This window comes from Camellia sinensis, chromosome 15 (genome assembly GCF_055761805.1).
Source record: "Camellia sinensis isolate YWXY chromosome 15, ASM5576180v1, whole genome shotgun sequence".
Classification (NCBI taxonomy): Eukaryota; Viridiplantae; Streptophyta; class Magnoliopsida; order Ericales; family Theaceae; genus Camellia; species Camellia sinensis.
Genome location: NC_138975.1, coordinates 43,798,131 through 43,819,613, shown reverse-complemented (window position 1 = coordinate 43,819,613; position 21,483 = coordinate 43,798,131).

The following is a 21,483-nucleotide window of genomic DNA, read 5'->3' as shown; positions in this document are numbered from 1 at the left end:
CTTTGCTAGCCTTGGCGACCTCGACAGGGGGTAATAGTGGAGGTAGAACCTCAGAAGGAGCACGAGCATGTGGAACATCATCCGCCAAAAGTGGGTGAAAAACGAAGAAAAATGGAGAAAAGAGGAAAAATCTTGGAAAAAGTCAACCCTAGGAGAGAGAAAATGAGAGAAAAAGTCAAAACCCAGGAAAGTTCGCCAAACCCAAGAGAAACTCGAGGGAAACAAGCCCAAATTGATGAAATTGCAAAAAAACAATGAAAATAAAATTTGATCGGTTCAAAGTGTAGAGAATCAAAGACGGTTTACAAAAAAAGTTTGCGTAGGGCATTGGAAAACATATATAAAGCATAAATCTAGAGAGAGGAAGCACCTAGAGAGAGAGGGAATGTTTTCAGACTAAAGGGTGTGAGGAAATGAAGTGTGGTGGTGTGTATATAATGACTTGAGGCGAAATGTCATTTCTGCCCCCGTTTTTTTCATTAGTGGCCGGCAAGCCTCATTGGTGGCCGGTAGATGGCCGGCGGTCCTTATTTGTGGCCTAGTGCTGTTTTGTGCCTCTTTTGCCCGAGCAGTGTACAGGAGGTTCTCTTTTGGGTCCAGATTGATTCTTGAGGAGCTCGAAACTGTGTTCCGACATGTGAATATGCCCCACTTGCCAATATGAATGAGGTGTATCCTTTTTGAGCATGTTGCAAAGTCTACGAGAGGTCAGTTGGAGGTTGTCGCTGAACATCACTTTTGCTCATTCTATCGAATTATATATTTGTTCTCTTCTGTTGCATAGAATCTAAGTTTCACGTATAATTATGTTGCACGCGTGCCCTGCATCGTTCATGATTCATGCATAGAATATGATTTCAATTTTGCATAAAATATGCTCTTGTTTCTTGTATAGAACATGCTTTCAATTAACATCATATGTCGATTGTCTATCTTGCATGGAACATGCGTTGTCATTGTATTGATTTGTAATCTTGTTCACTTTGTGCATCTATTGCACTTGTTCACTTTGTGCATCTATCGTGCTTGTTCACTTTGTGCATCTATCGCGCTTGTTCACTTTGTGCATCTATCACACTTGTTCACTTGGTACATCTATTGCACCCTTTCACATCATGCATCTATCCCACACTTTCATTGTATATTTATTGTACAATCTCATACCATTTGCCTTTATCTCAGGACGTGTGAAATGCAACCTTGAGCTGTTTTTATCTCAGGACGCGTGAAACGCGACCCTGAGCGGTCTTTATCTCAGGACGCATGAAATGCGACCCCAAGCAGTTTCTCTTCTCTTCTCACGATTTTAGCGTGATTAGAGTATCTCAGGACGCATGAAACGCGACCTTGAGCGGTCTTTATCTTAGGACGCGTTAAACATGATCCTGAGCGATTTCTCTTCTCTTCTCACGATTTCAGCGTGATTAGAGTATCTCAGGACGTGTGAAATGTGACCCTGAGTGGTTTTATATCAAGACGCATGAAATGCGACCCTGAGCGGTTTTTCTCTCCTCTTCTCATGCCTTCGGCATGGTTAGAGTGTGTGTTTTTAGTTTTTCTCATGTGGAACCTATTTCAATTTAAGCTTGGAGCTTGTTTATTCATATGTTGTTATCTTGTTATTGCTTACCGCATCTGTTATTGCTTATTGCATCATCTTTCATAATCATGAGTTTTCAAAATAGCCGGCTTTGCGGAACGTGTGAGTCCAACTATCAAAGTATTTTTCATGCATATCATTTGCATCTTGCCCTAGAACTAAATTGGTTTGATTCCCCGCAAAGGGATATGTAGGTAGCTTGCAGGCTCAACTAATTTTATTTATGTCTTGATTGTTTACCCAAGTCTTACGGTTTTGTCAAAATGGGTCGTCTTGGGGGTTTGACATTCACTCTGGTCATGTTATGACTTCGAGCTCTGTCAAAGACACCCCATTTTTGACGGCCCTTAAGACTTGGGCTCCACTGATTGATCATTTAATGATGAATGTGTACGCTTGCCGAATGCTTGACTTCCTTAGCACGAAACCTCAGCTTTGAACCTTCAAACGTTGTGCCTTATTTTAGACCAAAACAATGGTTTTTCAAGCCTAAACATCCAGGGATTTGCCATCCACTAGTGTGGCTTACCACCCACTAATGTGTCCTGCCGGCCACAAGTGCAAAAACTCAAATATTTTCTTCTAGTTGTCCCCTCATGTGCATGCACCACTCCAACTGTATGTATATAGATATTTTCGAGATAGACACATGGTTTTCTATATATAGATGACCTCCTCTCTTGGTTTCAAGGTTGGAAAAATTGAGGAGTGAGAAAACATTTTTGGAAGAGCAAAATTCTATTTCCCTACAATTCTCTCTCTCTCTTACAACTTACATAGCCTTTGCTCAAACACTCTAAACCAAACCTAGAGAGTTCCTTGTTGAGGTGATTTGGGCTTGAATTTTAGCTTTGAGGTACTTGAGAGTATGAAATTGGTGGTTTATAACTCAAGGGTTTATTCCTCTTCGAGAGGTATACCTTCTAGTGCTTTTTGTACCATCTTTACACTACTTGTTTTCTATCATTTCTTGCTGTTTTTGAGCTGTTTATTACCTATGTTTTGGGGCTGATACTTGTGGTTTAAGGCTATTAAAGGTAGGGGGTTGATAACCCTTCTTTGAACCTTGCTTCTAAGGCCTTTGCCCTTGTGTTTCCCACCTTCTCGTCACCTTTTTTTTGAGATTTTTACCATTGATTTTCAGAGGTTTTTTAGAGGCAAAAATCACGTTTTGAAATCCTAAAAGTGGAGGGGTTAGCCTCCCCTCCTTGTGCTTGTGTGCTAGTTTTAATTCCTCAATATTTTAGCTAGTTGTTGTAGTTATTTTTATCTTAATTCCAACACTTTTTTTTTGGACTGTTTTAGGACTTTTTTAGGGCTGTTTTTATGTGTTAGCTTCATTCATGCTTTGTATAGTATGCTTGTAGTGTAATGGTCCTCATAGGGTCAGTGTTTTAGGCCTTAGCCACTAACCTATTTGAGTTGATAGCATTTATTTCTTGCTTTCCATACTTGTTTTCATCTCTAATCATCTCTGTAACCTCCCTTCTTTCTTGACTTTTTCTTTATTTTGAAAGTTGTTTAAAACTAATTGCTTGTTTAAGCTTGAGATTGAGGTTGTTGTGCTTAATGGTTTAATCCCTTTAGGGATTCATTACCAACGGCATGACATCTCTGTCATGCCTAAAACAACACTTGGTTTGGTACTTCTCTCCATTACTGGACTTAATCTTCATTTTTGGACTAAATGAATTAAGGAATGGAAAGGTAATTAAAATGAAGTAATAAAACTTGGGACTAAAAGTGATGCAAGATAATAAGCTAATTTGGTGTTCAATCGGACGTTAATTGAACACATGGAGGCTTGGCTCATTTCATACTTGTTAGTGATGAAATGGTTCAAGTTTTCAAGGTCAACGACTTCCCTTGATCAATCCATGATAGCGAGGAGATTTTGTTGGTCTTTTGTTATGCATTTATTGAAATTGGGTCCCTTGATTCATAAGTCATCACGCAATGAGATTGCGTCGATTGATGGCTTGTGAATCAAGCCTACCCCTCCTTTGACCTGTTTGCTGATAAGGAGAGGCAGGGTGGACAAACATCCCTTGAGACTATTCTGGTTTGTGCTTTGTTTGTCCTCTGTTGCTGCAGGAGAGAACCAAAATCAGTGGCCGACAGGCCACTTTTGCTAGATGGTAACCCACTTTTAGTGGGTGGCCGACAACTACTTCTGGGTTGTCGGCTACCTTTTCCCGGCAGGTAGTGTCCTTTTTCCAGCAGAGGCTGAGGTGGAAAATAGTGAAATTTTACAATTGTGCAACAGAGGTATTTTGGTAGCAAAACAGTGGGTTTTTTCAGGTGGAAATCCACGTGCATGCATAAGCATTCCTCACTTCCTGAGGCTGATTAGTTAGAATAGTTAATCACTTAGCTTAGTTATTTCTTTGGTTGTATTCGTGTTGTTAATTTGTAATTAATTAATTAGTTAGTTCGAATTTGTAATAATTTGCTAGAATAGTTAATTAATTTGTTGCTGTAATAATTAGTTAATTAGCTAGTGTAGTTAATTTATTTCATTTGGTTTGTAATAGTTAGTTAATTGGGTAATTAGCTTAGCTAGTCCATTCGTTCGGACCCCCCTGCGCGAGGGCAAAGTGTAATAATGTGTATGTCTTCCAACCATATGCCTTTCTTCCTTTTATTATTTGCTTATGATGGGTAGCTTAGAATGTCATGTTTCATTTAGCATATTTCATGTTTGCATCCACTTGTCTTGCATGCATTGAGGCTCAGTTCATCATTTTAACAATGCATTATCATTTAAATACTTCTTTGAAAAAGTGCTTAAACCGCATGCTATTAAATTGATTCACATGTCATAATTAGTAGCTGAGCCTATTAGTTACACCATTGCATGTGTTGCATTAGTCATGTTGCATTAGTTAGGAGCATGCATGTTTTTTAACTCTTTTGTTTCTTTTGGCTTGCCTTGGAGTACGAGGTGAGCATTTTTGTGCTGTAGCATATCGCATGAGTGTGATTGTTGCCATGCTTAGCATGCTTAATTGATATACTTGCTTGAATGCCTGTGGATGAAGGCTAATTGCTTGAATTTGAATAATTTGAGTAATGTACATATGAGATCACTTTTTCGAGTGATACATATTTGAAACAATTTTCAAACAGACATGAGATCGAAGCGTTCCAATTTTTGCAAATTAGTCTATAATTGTGTGCAACACATAGTAAAATTAGTCTAATAATCGGAACAAGAGCATATGATGTAAATAAGAATCACATCATGATTAGTAGAGGCCGATATTTGATTGGGCGAGTGGGGTGCTCAATTCATGATCTTCCCTTCTCGTACCTAAGTTCCCGAGCCGAGACAATCTTGGTGATGATGGACACGTGGCCTTTAGCATGAGTCATGGGTTTCATAAATATCTCAAAATATTTAGGTGGCGACTTTGTATCTGGTAAAGTAATTCATTTTTGGCATTCTGCTTCAAAAATCGATTTTCCAAAAGATTTGCCGAATTTGGACTCTTTGTTGTTTATTTATTTCACATTGCACTTGTGAGATCAGATTCAAAACCGTAGGAGTCCAAACTGTAGGGCTAGTCGTATCTGAAAGGATCACGAAAAGTCGAGCTACACTTGGGCATCACACTTGAGTTACCTTATGCTTGTCCTTTGTGTTTTACCTGATGACTATTTTATAGTTGTTTAGCTTAAATCTTATTTGTCTATTTATCCTTTGAACGGAGGGTTCTGCCTTTGTCTGGTAATGTCTAGTCAAGTTGCCAAGTTGTTTATTCCCTTGACCGTTAGATCCTCATTATATGAATGGCTAAGATCACGTCAGATGCTAGTGACCAACTTGCTCGGTATCATAGTTGTGAGATGGTTTTGATCGAACAATGTTGTTGTCCACTAGGTTCTATGTCTATATTTACGAATTTTGTAACATGTATTCTCATTTATCAGATTAAAGCTCAATTTGATGATCCTCTTTTCTATAGCGACCTTGGTTTGAATCCGACCCGTTGATATTTTGGATAAGGGTTTCATTGCCTTTTTATGATTGTTCATGTCTTGCTTCTACTAATTGTTTATTGGGTTTGGTTATTGGAGTGCCTTGGTTGCATTTGGAATAGGTTGGTAACTTGTTTATCATATTATTGTTGGCCAGAATTTTGCTTATGCACTCGAGCGGTCATTGTGAACTTCTAGGACTTTTGTAGATCAGTAAAGATACTGGGAGTTGTCATTCTTCGCTCGAGCATCCATGCTTGCGCTCGAGCAGTGTTCGCTTGAGTGGTACTTTTTGTGCTCGAGCAGTGGTCACTCACTCAAGCGTCACTTCCTACGCTCGAGCGGTCTACGCATCTATATAAGGCTGTAGTGCATTGAAAAGTCACTTTTTTCTTTTATCTCTCTTTTCTCTCTCCCTTTTTCGCCATTTTAGGGATTCTTGGACCTAAAAGCTTAGGTTTCATCTAGTTAAACTCATTTTCTACCCCTAGTCCTATAGACCAAAATGTAGAATGTCACGAGGGCTTCCTTTTGATCTAAACGGATTGTGTTTTTATCGCCGGTGGATTTTCGGCTGGTCTCCCCTTCGCTCTAAGAGGTAGGGATTCTTGAGCTTCTTTTCAATACCTCTCTATAGATAGACTTGTGGTATTTTTACTACATTTAAAAGCATAGTTTATGGTTGATTTTATTAAAAAGCTTATGAGTTGATTTGAGTTTAAATTGGTGGGTTTATGGGTTACGTTTACATTTGATTTTAGGTTGTAAAAGTGTGTTTGCGATATGGGATTGGAAGGGTTGGTGTTCCATTCGTAAATTGTAGAATGTTGAAGAGAGGTTTTATGTAAATTGCAAATTGGGGTGATGCGGTTGTTTACCAAATTGGGATTTTGGGGCTAATGATAGCAGATTTTGGTTGTTGTACGTATGATGGGGATTCAAGTGGGGAAGCCCTATTTTTAAAACAAATTGGGATTAGCTATCTTTTTATAAAATGTGAGAGTTTCTAATGAACGGGAACATGGAATTACCTAATGGGTATTTATTATTTCGGATTATGTGATTGACGTCTAGAGTTTTGTCCTGGGCCATTGGTGGAGGATGGTATTGCTTGTTGCTAGAGACAAACTATGAGTACTATTGTAGGATAGGCTATGTGATGTAACATGACATGTTGTCAGTGATAAATGAACATTGTAAATAGACAATTCCATTGTTGAGTTATGGAGTATGTTATTAAAGTGATAATTGTAACGCTGTATATTTGTATTGTGAGACAGTTGTCGGATAGTATGATTTTGGTGTTTAGTAATTTGTGTTATGTTTGGAAACACTTTAAAAATGTAAGAAAACCCGCTGTTGAATGGCGGTACGTGGAGCACATTTTGATGGAAATGGGTTAATATATTTAACTATTAATAGTCGAGATTGTGATGATTGAACTAGGTGTGTGTATTACACTCATGTGTTATTGATGTTGGTTAGTTTGTTATGCTTTTAATGTGATGTTATTTGTGAGGTCCGTTTCTCTTCGGTTAATCCAGTAAAGTGTGGTGCCTTGATAATGGTTTGCTCGTCCCTTCTGGTTTGCACCCGGTAAAGTGTGGAAGGAGGTCTGTTTCCCGCCATATCTTAGCTGGCAAAAGCGTGGTGCATTGTGATAGGTTCTTCGTTCCCTTCCGGTTAGCGCCTGGTAAAGTATGACCTGAGGAGCACCTCTTTCCAGGTGAGGCCGGTAAAGTGTTATGTGTTATTGGTATTGTTGAATCTGTCATTCATGTTGTAGGTCAGTGGAAATGGAATCGGTAGTATGTATTACTTTAGTTATCTCGTTTGGGATATATATATCTCTCTGTGTGTGTGTGTGTGTGTGTGTGTGCGTTGTCGGTTTTTAAATTGTGGAGATGAGATTGGTAGCATGTATTACTTCAGTTATCGCGTTTGAATGTATACATGTGTTAACGGTTTCATACCGGTCACCTTTTTAAATCCTTGGGCCTATGGTTAGGGAAGGTTGTAGATATATATGTTGGGATGTAAATGCTTATGGTGTATTGAGAGGTAGGATGGGGATTATGATTTACATGTGGGGTGATATTTTCAGAGCAGTTATTTAAGTGGGATTCTTTATGTTAACGTGAGTAATTTCATCAAAGAGAGAATGAGGTTTTAAAACATTTTCTTTTGGAAGTAATGATAGGAATGTGAAAAAGAAGAAATGGATTTTTACTGAATTGTGTCAAGATGAACGTTTTGAGAAAAACACAGTCATATGTGTATATTTTGGATTTTAAATATCACACTACTTATACGGTCTGCCTTGATGCATTCATGATCATTTTTATCTATATGTTGTGATTGGTTAGGATCTTCTGGATCTCTCCTGGGCATACTGCTCATCCCACGTGTTGATAAACTTTTTCAAGTACAAGTCTGGAGGAATCGTGTTTAATTGTTGGCCACAAGGCCCTTTACTTGTTGGTCGTGTGCCATGTATTGTATAATGGTAAATCCCTTTTTGTTTTATTTATTGTTATTCAATGTAAGCCTACGAGCATAGTACCATGTCTTATTTATATTATTCATTGTTGTCGTGAGAGAATGTTATTATTTATTCTTGTTCATGTTCTCAACTAAATGGAATTATTATAATGGATATGGTAATGGATTCGAATAATAAAAGTTGGGGCGTGACACTTTCTCTGCAGATCTTCCTTTTAGAAGGATATCTTTACTTTTTGATTACCCTTCACGCTCTATTGCCAGATGTCCTTTGTGGGTTTAAGGAATCACTTTGGGCTCATTTTGCTTTTTGGACTAATATTAGAGAGTTTTGGACCTAAGCTCATATTTTTTCCCTCCATAATATATATACTCTTTTTTTTCACCCATGCAAATGAGTGAATTATATAAATATTTATGTAATATATACATAAATAAAATAAAATTTTATTTTTATAATTTATTAATAAATACAAATTTAAAATTCTAGCAGTCACTATTAACAATTTGGATAAATTACAAATACACCCTTTGAGGTTTGTTTAAAACACAATTGCCTCATTTGTTTTGGAAATTACACCACACCCTTTGAAGAATCTAATTTTATAACAAATGACCATTTGTATTAATAAATCATCAAGTTAGTTAACAGTTTTTAATGATTTCATAAATTTATTTTAATTAATAATTCAGGTAATTTTATCATTGGATAGAAGAGTAGTTAAAGATATCATTTTTTTAGTTAATTTTGTTAAATAATTTTTTTTGACAATGGGATATTTTTAATTTTCTTAACCACAATGAGCAATTCATATTTTAAACAAATCTCAATGGGTGTATTTGTAATTTACCCTAACAATTATTATTTTGTGAATTAATAATTATGTAATTATAGATAAATAGATATTAAAGCCATTTTATTTATATTTTTTTAAACAATAATACTTGGAATATGAAAAGGCAAAGATTTCAATTCAAGACACCAACTTTAGCCTTTATATATATACTAGCAACACTGCTAGAAATTCGACTTTTAGCGGCGTTTAAAAAACGCCTCTATATCTATCAAAAACGCCTCTGTATCTATCAAAAACGCCGCTAATTCCTTTTGTGGCGTTTAGGACCAAACATCGAAGATGCGGCCGTCGCTGTAGCTTTGTGACGTTTTAAAAACGCTGTGATATTAGTATAAGAGGCGTTTTAAAAAACGCCGCCAAATGTCCCATTGTACATGCGCTGACGTCACCAATGACATTTAGCGACGTTTTGGAAACGCCGTCATATCTGTTTTAAAAAATTGGACCGTTGGTGTTTAGGATTTAGGAGGCATTTGTAGAAATGCCGTCATATCCCTTTTTTGTTTTTTTTTTTTTTAAATTGTGCTAATTTTATTTGATTGAATTATGTCAGATAAATGAATTATATCCCTACTTGATACTTCTTTCTGCTAATTATGTCAGATAAATGAAATACCAGCAAGCATAAAACCAGTATAATATCTAGCTTTTTAGCACCTAAATAGCTAGAAATGCATGCCCACATTATATCTTATATTACATAATACAGTGTTCCATGCACATGGACATTGAAGACAATAACTGACAAAGAAAACCTATGCAGGGAAGCTCCAAGAAAGTGACATCAGTAAAACCATGAGCTTTTTAACTGAAGCAGTTATCTCAAAATGTACCACTGTTTATTCCAATAGTCAATTAACAGAAGCAGCTACAAAAATAAACTATAAGCTTTTTAAGCTGCTTGGGAATAATTCACACAGAGCTTTTTAAGCTTTTTAAGTTGTAACTAGCGGACACAATGCATGTATAATTCAAGTAACTAAAAATAAAATTAAAATAAATGATAAACATATTAATATCATAATTCGTATTTGATAAAAAAAAAAAAAAAAAACACTTTCCATATAGAAAGTAAAGGTTTTGGAACATCAAAAATTCAACATTTGCTTGATATATAATATAAATTATATATAGTATTAATATATAACAATCATCATAAAGAGCCAAACTATAAAAATAAAAAAATAAAAAAGAAATTGCAAAACAACATCATTTTTATTTGCACTACAGGATTCCTTGTTGAAAAACCCTACAGAGAATCCAAACTCATCACAAAAGCCAAACTTCTAATATTCAAAACACTAATTTCTCACACCAACCATTACCTCCATAAACCCATCACCATTGTTGCTATCCCTTCCTCACACCCATGGAGCAATCTGTCCTTACTAACACTACCCCATATCTTTTGCGCATTCCCATATTCTCCCAACCCCACCGCAAGGTAGAGAGAGAATGGGCCTAGGTTGTACAACTTTCTAAAATTTATGTTTTAGTATAAGTTTATAAATAGTTCCTCATTTCGTCCCTTCTAAATTTGAATACATACTCATTATATATTATATATACATATATTTTAAATAGTTCCTATAATTTACACTATTCAAATGTTTATTTTATGATGAAATCACTTTTATGATGTCATAAAGTTTACTTTTATAGCGATTCTGGTTTTGACCCGACCCATTTGATTTTCTGGACTCGGGTTTTATGGTTTTTGAATGTAGTTCATGTCTTTTCTCCCTTATTCTTACTTGAGTTTGGCTATTGGGTTGTATTGAGCATGTTTGGAACAGGTTGGTTGCTTAGTTTTCAAACCTCCTGTTGCTAGGATTTTTGCTTCTCCACTCGAGCGACACTTCTTGCGCTCGAGCGGGCTTTGTGAACTATCAGTACTTTTGCAGGTCTACAAAACTACTAGGAGAGTGTATTCTACACTTGAGCGGTGTTTCCTACGCTCGACTGAGTGGGCACTAGAGCGGCCTTTCTTGCGCTCTAGCGTTGGTCCGTTGTCTATAAAACTATTGGAAGTATGCATTCTGCGCACAAGTGTCATTTTTTGAGCTCGAGCGAAACAACTTATTGTATCTAATGCTCGAGCGTCACTTCTTGCACTCGAGCAGACTATTCGTTTGTTAGTCCGTGAAGATCACTTTTTACATCACTTTTTCATAACTTTCTCTCTCAGAACCCTAGATCTAGAGCTCCTCTCTCTAAAACTCACTCTCTCTACTTTTTCACCAAGATTTAGTAGTTTCTCCACCCTACTCTCTTTGTTAAAAAGGTAGAGCGTCTCAAGAGCTCCATTTTGGTCCGAACAAGATTTGGTTTCAGAGTCTTTGAAGTTCCTCCATTGTTGCTTTGGTCTTCTAAGCTTGAGGTAGGGACTTTTTACACTCTCCTATGATTTTTAACTTAGTTCTTTGTTGATTGTGTAAAAAATATTGGGAATTGGAGGATTTTAGACAAACCTAGGGTTTTGGTTTAAAATCAAAAGAGGGGTTTTCAAATAAAGGTATTGAAAATGGTTATGGGTATAAATATGAGGAGGTGTTGTGCTGAATTTGTTGATTTTGACACATAGGTTAGATTCAAGAGAGAATGGAGTTTTGTCCTAAAATGTTTAAAATAATTATTTTGTATAAATAATGAAATTGGTATTTGGAATATGAAATTAGATGAATGTTTATATAAATGGTGGTGTTGGATGTGTATTATCACTCACCTATGGAAATTTGGACAATTTTTCTGTCTTGGAGATTGTATATCTGTTTAGAAATATCTGTTTTGGGCTATCGGTAAAGGATAGCTATGATTGTTGTAGAAATTGCAAGAGGATTAGGTAAATTGAAACTAATCTCTTATTTGTTGTCATTGAATATGACTGTGTTTTAATACATTGTATATGTATGATGTTTGAGAGAAGAAATGAGATGTACTCCATGTTTGGGAGAAGAAAGAGAATGGACTCCATTGAATTAAGTTGGCATGTGTGTCCAAGGTGAAAGTCCCGAAAACCACATGTATACATGGGTGTCGATTCCTGCGGACGAAATTTCTGCAAAATGCCAAATTTGAAGTGTTTGTGTAATGATTGTATTAATTAGAAAACCACTGAGTTATAGTCTTAGTTGAGTTGCCTGGGTAACAATGGACTTGACTCATGGATTGAGGTGAAATGAATTGTCATGAAATAAATTAAGATAAAATGGCTCGAAATATGAAACTTGGCATATAATGATCTTGTAAGAATACAAATGATTTTATCATGGGCATTGTATATGCATGTCCTGCTTATATCTTTGTTAAGATACATATATTGTGCTAGATTGTTTGTACTGGGCTTTGGCTCACCCTACTTGGAAAAAACATTTTCAAGTGCTGGTGATATGCCTCTGCCAAAGACTTAGCTTGGGAGGATTGTGGAGCTGAAGGCTCACATTTGTTTACTTTGCATTTATCTTTTGTACAAGACTAGGGCTTTATTTGCATTGAGCTTATGACTCATTTTGTTGTAACCAAGCACGGTCTTGGAAAGATGTAAGCCTTTAGGGCATATGAATATCTGTTTAGCTTTCATTCCTTGCTACTTCTTGTAATACAATGTCACGACCCAAACCCGCCCCTGTAGGTTTAGCGTCGTCACTGACCAGTAATCCGAAGATTACATACGGCCTCAAAGACAAAATTCAAAATATTTATGTATAATTGGGGCCTGAAGCAGAAGCAAAACAAAAATAATATTGTCCATCGAGCTGTGCTTACATGATCAACTGTAGTAATTAAAACACTTTTAACACACTTATATATACATATACGAAGACATATTTATAACATTTCTCACACACTTCATGAAGGACTTTTAACAAGATACAAAGACCAACTCAAGCCCGACAAAATAAAATAAAGCCTCTACACAGAGGTACTTCTTGGGTGGCTTGACGAAGAGGCAGACTCCGAGGCAAACTCTAACGTTGATCCTCCAATTGCTCACCTACATATATATATATATATATAAAGAGTGAGCTAACACCTAGTGAATAATACCAAAGTAAAAAGGTTGTATGAATGAGATTCTTAATGAAGTAAATCACATTAATACACATTACATGTAAATCAAATTAGAACGACCTCAAGTCCATTATTTCCATATTCATATCTATGCGTATATTAATATTCATGTTCATGAGCACCTTTTCATTCAAACGGCCTTTGGCCCATTACATTCATTTTCAAACGGCCTCTGGCCCATCATAATATTCAAACGGCCTTAGGCCCAATTCATTCACATCAAACGGCCTTGGGCCCAATCATAACAATCGGCCTTGGGCCCAATCATTTCAAACGGCCTCTGGCCCAATCATATCAAATGACCTTTGGCCCATCATAATATTCAAACGGCCTTTGACCCATTATTATATTCAAACAGCCTTTGTCACGTCCCAAAAAAAAATACAATTAACCCATCTATAAGAGAAGAGTGCATAATAGAATTGATATCCTATCATTCATCAGAGTTCGTAATACAAAAGATATTACATGCATTATACATTCATAAATGTTTATCCTGAATCTATAGCATGTAACATTAGTTAATAACAACAAAAATAAATGCCCTATGGGCTTACATCTTTTCAAGATATCACTTGGTTACAATAAAAGAGAGTCCTAAGCTCTATACATGTAAAACACTCGGCTTGAAAAAACGTTTAAATACAAAACAACGAAATAGAGCCTCAAGCTCCTAAGTCCTTCCAAGCTATGTCCTTGGAGGAAGCATCTCTTCAGTACCTGAAAATGGTTTCCCAAGTAGGGTGAGCCAAAGCCCAGTAGAAACAGTCTAATATAATGTATGAAGTTTAACTAAGATATAAGTATGAGATAAATGTTCAATATTTATGATCAGCTTACATTCTTTCCATAACCATTCATTACTGATATTCATGCCTCAATCCATTCTCATTTATTCATTTCGAGTTAATTCATTTCATTCCAAGTCATATGGCAAATATACATGATTTTCCAAATGATTCAACTGAGACTACAACTCAATGGTTCCCTATCCGCATAGCCATCATACAAACACTTCAACCTTGCCATTTTATGGAAATTTCGTCCGTGGGATCGGCACCCATGTATTCACAAGCTTTTGGGACTTTCACCATGGACACTCCGGCTAACTTAATTCTCAATGGAGTCCATCCCCTATCTCCTTCCAAATAATGGAGTACATCCATTTTCTTCTCCCAAAATATTATACATATACAATGTATTTAAATTCATCGTCACATACAAACTATCCATAACACATATTCAATGACAAACTTAATGATTAGTTTCGATTCACCTAATCATCATGCAATTTCTACAACAATCATAGCTATCCTCCACCGATAGCCTAATACAGATATTTCTAAACAGATATACAATCTTTATAACAGATAATTTATCAAATTTTCCATGAATGGGTGGTTAAACAAATCCAACTACGCCATTCATTTACACCATTTCCCAATTTCACATTTCTTACTTCAATTTCATTATTTATACAAAATAATACTCAAGACACAATAGGGCAAGTTCCTCATTTTTCTCAAATAGTAACCCAAAGGTTGAAATCCACCATTTTAACACAAGATAAGCTCATATTTAAAACCCCATAACCATCTATGAAACGCAACATAGAAACCCCTCTTTCAATTTGTAACCAAACCCTAGGTTTATCCAAAAGCTTCCAAAATTTCCACCATTTATACTTAATAACAAATAACTAGGTTAAAATTCATACTAAAGTATAGAATGTCCCTACCTCAATGAGAGAAAATGAGCCAAGCAAGAGAGAAACCCCAAAGATGCCGAAGTCCAACTCTAATCGGTTCAAAGGAAAGATCTTGAGAAGCTCCACCTTTTTATCAAAGGCAATAGAGTGGAGAGATCAAAGGATCCAGGTCAACATGTAGAGAGAGAGAATATTTTAGATAAAGAGGCTCTCAACTCTAGGGTTTTGGTCGAACAGATATGAAAAAGTGATATAAAAAGTGCTTTTCGCAATCTGATATACGCGCAGTCTGCTCGAGCAAAGAGTTTGACGCTCGAGCGTCAGACACAAACTTTTGTTCCGCTTGAGCACAAGAAGTGACCCGCTCGAGCATAGAATACATACCTCTAGTATTTTTGCAGATGACAGACCATCCGCTCGAGCTCAAGAAAAGATGCTCAAGCGCTCACCCGCTCGAGCGTAGGAAATGCCGCTCGAGCGTGAAAGACACTCCTCCAGCACTTTTGCAGACGTGCAAAGTACTGAGGGTTTGTAACTCCCGCTCGAGTGCAAGAAAGTCCGCTCGAGCATAAGACCAAAAATCTGGGCAACACAAAGTTTGAAAACTAAGTAACCAACCTGTTCTAAACACAACCACAACAACCCAAAGACCAATTTCAAAGGTATACAAGGGAAGAAAGAGATAAACAACAATATGAAAGCATTAAACCCGAGCCTAAAACATCAAAAGAGTCGGGTAAAAATCGAGATCGCTATAGCCTTTGGCTCATCATTTTATTCAAATGGCCTTTGGCCTATCATAATGTTCAAACGGCCTTTGGCCCATCATTATATTCAATCGGTCTTTGGCCCATTGTTAAATTCAAATGGCCTTTGGCTCAACTTTATAGTCAAACGACCTTTGGCCTATCATTATATTCAAACGGCTTTGGCCGATCATTATATTCAAATGGCCTTGGGCCCAAATCATACTCTTCACAGAGCCTTATACAAAAATTAGCCATATAGAATACTCATTCATAATTCAAATCAACAAATCCATGAGGCTTATACAGAAGTAGCATTTGGAAAATAACATACTTGAAAATATCTTTACTAAGATATTACTCACAGTATTCAAATGTCTGGTTCACCCTTGTAGTTGACCCTACACAATTCACCATACACATAGAAATCGGGTCACAATACAATTCATTCCGTTCTGAACTTGTGTAATTCTCTTAGGCTTCTTTCTTACTCTTTTGATTCATTTATAATGCCTAATGTATACCTAAGAGTGCTTAGAAATAAAGAGAACGGAAATCGAAACATGAAACAGCTTTTCAAAATTTTTTGAAACAGGATTCTTCGCTCGAGCGCAACATTAGTCGCTCAAGCGGACCCCTTGGTTTGTCAAAATACTAGTTGCTTGGATTCTATGCTAGAGCGACAACTTCTTTGCTTGAGCGATGATGACGAATTCTGGGTTTTCCAGAATATTGTTTAAACTTCAAAACGCATTACTAAGGCTCCAAACTCATGCACGAGTTACTCAAATATGCATAAAACATTCCCAATTACATATATTTGAAGTTAGTTCCACTTATACTTCAAAATTCCATGACTTCACTTGAAATTTAAGCCTTGGATTTCTTGTTTTAAAAATCATCTTTCAATTCTTTCTTTGTTTTATGAAACATAAATTGGAGCTACAAACCCTCTTTCAAAAATATTTGTATAGACGAAGTTTAAATTAAAATCAAACTAATTGTTTGATTCTCAACATAAATTATAATTTATCTCTAAATTGTCCAAATTAAATTTAATTCATTTTCTTCATATCAAGTCCAATTTCAAACCCACAAATTCTAAATCATGAATTGAACTCCCAAAGCTCTTGAAAATTCATGATGCATGTACAATTAGAGTATTAAAACTTATAAAATTTGCTCATGCATGTAGGAATGAAACTCAAACTCAAATTCTTGACGTCAATCACTTCTTTTATTATTATTTATTATTAGGTAGTGGGACACTTGTCTCAGGCAACACAATGAATAGGCATAAATTTTCTCCCTTCAATTTATGAAGTCCAGCACAATATTATGTCCCCCTACTAAATTCTAGTACAATCTCATCTTCTCTTCACTATAGACCAATGTGGTGAGTAAGTTGAGTAGCATTAGATTGGTCTATTAATTACATACTAGATCAACTAACACCACTTAGTGTTAACTAATTATAATTAATAAGTAGTCTTAATAAATCTTGATTAACACATAATTTAATTAATTGCAACTAATCAAAAATTTCGTATAATTTACTTAGTCTCGCGGACTTCAATTAAGACCCAATTAATTATATGTAATTTTACAAATCTAAATCAGATTTTTAATCACACTTCCAAAAGGTTCTAAATATTAAATTAAACTTATTGCTATCATCAATTTGAGTGTCTTAAATCGCTAAGGCCTTCAATTTCAAGTCAGACCCAAAATCCTTATAAATAAATTACATGCTTGAATAGGACACCTCATAAAAAATTTCAATTCATAATAATCATAATTTCTCAAACCTTATAACGTAATTAATTTAATTAACTCCAATTCGAACCCAATTAATCAAATCTCAATTTTACTAAACTAAATTGAAGCTGAATCGAATATTTAATTAAGCTCTAAAATGGGCCAATACTTGAAATCAAACTGATTCAACTAATTAATTTTACTTCCTTAAGCCATTTGGACCTTGAATTTCTAATTCCAAAATAAATCTTCAACCAACTTATATACGAATTAGACTGAATAATTCTTATAAACCCCAAATTAAATTAGAATAATGGGTGATTAAATTCAATTCTCCTTAATTAATTAAATGCCACATATAATACGTAGTGGGGTTGTGACATACATGATGTAGATTCAAGATGAATGATCTATGAATGTACATCGTATGTGTCACCTTTTGTATATCAACTCTGATTAATGAAAGCTTCATATATTATTTATATCACTTTGTACTAGCGTTTGGAGTTGGATTCTTGTAATTATTTTGGAGACATTACAACTTGGTATCAGAGTGTACCGGGTTTGAATACTTTGGGTACGTGGGAAGTAATTATTACCACAATGGGTTTGTATGCTTGATAGAGACATTAGTGTGTATGGTTTTCTATGTGATAACATGCTTATGTGATTATATGGGTATGAGATTTAGTTCCTAAGATATTGATTGGGTCTACAGGTTTCTAGAAATCCTGTTTGAAGAGCACTTGATCACTGCTATTTCTAATCAGAACTCTGGCAACGCCGCAGGATGGTCATTATCAAGGAATGAAATTTGTATGTGCTTATGTGACTACGTGCTTATGTGGAGTGAATTATCATTGTTCACCACATTAGGACGCAAGTGAGTTAGCTTCGGCACATTTGTAAATGCTCTAATCTTTTTTGTTACCATCATTAGGATGTCAGGACGTGGACGTGGTGGTGGTAGGTGTGGTAGGACTAGGAATCATGAGGTGCCTTTATCGAATGAGATTCTGGCTCAAGAAGAAGGGGTTGGTCAAGCTAATGTGGCCGAACTAGTTGGTCAACAGGCCATGGGCGCCTTAGCTCATGAAATGGCCGGAACATTGCGGGAGTCTATGGACATTCTCAAAGTTGAGAATCAAGTCCAGGGTCATGTAGCCAAGGTAGGGCCATCTTTCTTAAAGAGAGAGTTTTTTAGGTCGAATCCGGATGAGTTTGTAGGTGATCCCAAGGAGCCATTGAAGGCAAATGAGTGGCCAGAGCAAATAGTGAAAATGTATGAGATGCTTAGCATTGAGAACGACTAGCTGAGAGTGACCTTGGCATCATTCCAGCCAAAGAGAGATGCGAGTCAGTGGTGGAAGTATGCGCATAGGCGCATTGGGGTGACATGGGAGCCTTTTGTCAATGCCTTCCAAGACAAGTTTCTACCTCCCACGGTTAGGGAGAAGTTGAGAGACCAATTTTCCAAGTCGGTGCAGTTGAACACTTCGGTGGCTGAGTTTGAGGCCATATTTACTAGCCTTTCTAGATTTGCACCAGAGTTGGTGGCAATAGATGAACGACGTTGTTTGGAGTTTGAGAAGAGTTTGAGGATCGGGCTCATGTTCAAGGTGGCTAGGTCGATGATTAGGGATTATAGACGCCTTGTGGAGGTGGCGGCTCATCTTGAGATCATGATGCAGATGGAGGAGAAAAGGAGGATTCAGTATGTTTAGGGGGATAGTAAGAGGCAGAAGGGTCCTACCCCATAGTAGTCCCAAGGAGTGCAGTCGAGGTCTACCTTTCCAGTGCCGAGTTCGGGTTCTGAGAGAGATGGTTAGGGAGATTTCACTTGTTTTAAATGTGGCTAGTTGGGCCACAAGTCTCCACCTTGCAGATCATGGCAATGATCTGCATCATCTTCAGCTCGTTCTTAGGGCCAAAGTCAAGGGAGAGGCCAGCCGCTCACTTGTTATCGGTTTTGCCCTCAGTTGGATGGCACATCTAGTGCATCTGGTTCGAGGCAGACACAGAGCCACCAGCCGACACAGTCAGTACAAGCCTCGGCTAAAGTCTGGTTTAAATACCCAGGGGTGTATCCCCAGCCTGAAATCTGTATAGGTCGAGGTAGCGGGTATGCGCCTTAATTCTGGATACTGAACCAACCTAGTCTGCTACCCCGTTGGAGAACAGGGAAAGTTGTGAATATGATCAGGAAGAAAAGTGGCATCCGTGGCTTCTACATGCAGATGTCGCTCCTTGTCATCATTTCAGGACCTTTGTACTATAAGTTCAAGGTAAGAGTTCGAAGAACACAAAGGGGAGATCCCCGTCAGAGTATGTTCATCGCAACTCACCCCATGAGGTGCTTTTTAAAGCATCACTTTGTTTGTTTATTGCATTCCCTAAACATCATACATTGCTTGTAACATGTATCGTATCCTTGCACTTTCTTGTGCATCACGCTTTCTTGCGCATCGCACCGCTTTGTGCTGCTTACACTCGCGCTTTCTTGCGCATCGCACTATTTTGTGCAGTTTACACTCGCATTTTCTTGCGCATCACACTGTTTTGTGCAATTTACGCTCGCGCTTTCTTGTGCATCGCACTTTCTTGTGCATTTGAACTTACACTCACGCTTTCTTGCGCATCGCACTATATTGTGCATTTCATTACATGCTCTCATCTTGCATAGAAAATGCTTGTATCTTTTGTACAGAACTTGCTCGTGCTTTTTTGCACACCTTACCTGCGCTTGTTAGTGCATCGCTCGTGCTTTCTTGCGCACCTTACCTGCACTTGGTAGTGCATCATTCACGCTTTCTTCCGCACCTTACTTGCACTTGTTGTTGCATTGTGTCGCACCATTTTGTGCATTTGCATTGTTCGCACTGTTTTGTGCACCTACATCGCACTGTTTTGTGCATTCATATCTGTTTTGTTCATTCACCCTCACTCGCACTGTCTTGTGCACATTGTATTTTTGTATCATTCGCGTTGTCTTGTGCATTGCAATTCAATCACACTGTCTTGCACATCGCACTGTCTTGTGCACATTGTATTTTTGTATCATTCGCATTGTCTTGTGCATTGTAATTCAATCACACTGTCTTGCACATCGCACTGTCTTGTGCATCTATATAGCACTGTTTTGTGCATTCACCTTGCATCGCACTGTCTTGTGCACCTGTTAGCACCGTTTTGTGCATTCCCTTGCATCATACTGTCTTGTGCACTTGTTTAGTACTGTTTTGTGCATTCCCGCTGTCTCACACTGTCTTGTGCACTCCCTGGTCTAGAAGATCTCAAATCCTCTGAAGGTGCAATTCCTTTGGTGTTTGTCGTGCCCGAACGAATTCCGATGGTTTGGTATAGCCACCTGCCTGTGTTTGTAGTGGGTTCCTAAGAGATCAACTGAGACAGTGGAAACTAGAGTTTGAATGGCTGATCCCTAGAACGTAAAGGTTGAGGATTTCTGAGACTAAAGTCTGGTTTAAATACCCAGGGGTGTATCCTTGGCTTGAAATTTGCATGGCAGCCCCATAGGTTGAGGTAGCGGGTATGCGCCTCAATTCTGGATATTAAACCAACCTAGTCTGTCACCCTGTTGAAGAATAGGGAAAGTTGTGACCATAGCCTGGGAGAAAAGTGTTACTATGGTTCAGAAACGCAAGATGCAGAAGGGGAAGATCCCCATCCGCATGAGGTGAGTCATCATCGATTGCCGCTGTAAGGTACCTTCACCTCCAGCTACTACATTATCTCGTACTTCTATTGCATTGTATATAGCATCTATCGCATGCATCTACTATATTGTCCATTGCATCATGCATCCTTTCCATGTTAAGCTTAGTTTGGCATGTGCTCATACATTTCCTTCGTTGAAGCATGGTTCTGTGATAATATGTACGCGCCTATTCCACTACGAGAAATGTGGTCTGAGGGTGTCGGCACCGTTTCTGTGTTAGACGTGGTCTGTTTTGTGTCCATGCCTTTTCTAGGAAAAATATGGTTTGGCCGCGCGCCTTATTCACTTCATCCATTGCATCCATTGCATCGTATTTTGATTTGTTACATTCAGCATGTAGGATTATGATCTTTCCACAGCAGATCATTCCTCACTCATATCATACCACCTCAATTACTTGTATCTTGTATTCTTGGTGCGAAACACATAGTTTTGCATGTGCTCGCACCCCTTTCACGTCGAAACACGATTCTATTATGTGTAAGCATCCATACTGGGTTGAGGCCAGTACTGAGGATGTAGGC